Source organism: Dreissena polymorpha, chromosome 1 (assembly GCF_020536995.1).
Source record: "Dreissena polymorpha isolate Duluth1 chromosome 1, UMN_Dpol_1.0, whole genome shotgun sequence".
Taxonomy (NCBI): domain Eukaryota; kingdom Metazoa; phylum Mollusca; class Bivalvia; order Myida; family Dreissenidae; genus Dreissena; species Dreissena polymorpha.
The window spans coordinates 176,915,666-176,916,854 of record NC_068355.1 but is presented as its reverse complement, the minus strand read 5'-3'; the positions used below and the strand labels follow the sequence as shown (position 1 = coordinate 176,916,854).

The 1,189-nt window shown below is 36.0% G+C and overlaps 1 long non-coding RNA gene across 1 annotated transcript; it reads left to right on the top strand.

The window, feature by feature from the left end:
- The first annotated feature begins 225 nt into the window (after window positions 1-225).
- Window positions 226-975, top strand: LOC127862885 (uncharacterized). The gene is made up of 3 exons (XR_008040837.1): window positions 226-342; window positions 498-651; window positions 868-975. It is a non-coding gene; the product is annotated as an uncharacterized LOC127862885 (long non-coding RNA).
- The last annotated feature ends 214 nt before the right edge of the window (window positions 976-1,189 follow it).

The window sequence follows — 1,189 nt, the reverse complement described above, 5'->3', positions numbered from 1 at the left end:
AATCCAATATTACAAGCCCGACGTGCTTGTACAATTCATTAAACAGAAAACGAGTTCCACTTTCATTTTCAATATTTGTAAACAAAGTTTTGAGCCGCTTAAATCAACAACCGCTTATGTTTTAACACACTGTGCACATGTGCTGGGCAATCACTGCGCATAAAGCGCATGGTTTTGTGGTTCCCGGATTGCTATTATGTACAATAAATGTTTTGCGTTGCATTTGGGACACAGACAGTAATGGCCGAACCATTTTGTACACACCGGTCTTACTGACCTGTGTACTAACGCGAAAGGAATTGTGGGTAGCACTTCTTTTACAAGTGAAAAGCGAAAGGTCAGGTAATCATACTTCTAATAATCGCTATCAGTCTGAATAGAGATTAAAAATCACATTTAAACATAATTAAATAACATTTCTTTAAACAACATTACGTTTTAAACACACAATGAAGAACGGTTTTTCTTTCATTATTAACTTTTTCATTTCTATGCAGAACCATTTTGGCGGAAGCATAATTCCCCAAACCAGGGGAATGTGATGCGTCTAAGAATAGAGGTGACAATAACGTAGTGACGTCACCATCTATGTATAGAATGATGGCCGAACAGTTGTCATTCAAGTACGTCGTTGAGGAATGCTTATCTGAGGTAACTGTGATTGACGCATTTGTCTACTGGCTTTTTGTAGAATAACCTGGCACTTAATTGCTTATATATTTTCTGGTGGTTCACTAGGTTTGCTCTCTCTTTCACATGGATAGATGGGATACATTTCTGCTAATTTTTTACCTAAACTTTATGCATATATTTATAATTGTGATTTGATTGAAATCCGTGTGTGAAATTAATTTCTTCTTATTTCAGGATCCGAAAGAGGCTGGCTCAGATGACGAGGAAGCTAACTTGGAATGTGATGAAATTAATAAGAGATTTGTATTGTATTCTAAAGATTGAATAAATGAATGCTTCTTTGGATGTTTTATGTTATGTTTATCTGCATTTTTAACAAAAATGTTTGGGCTAGTAAAATCTGACTCGGGCTTGTTCAAATTCCCATAGTACTAGCCCGACTTGCTTGTAGATTTAAATCTGAATTTCAATGACTGGGGTAAAGACTGCAAAGACATCTACACATTTTCCTGTGGTTAAAAGGAAGATGTCAAGAGCCGAAAGTGGTACTTGAAAT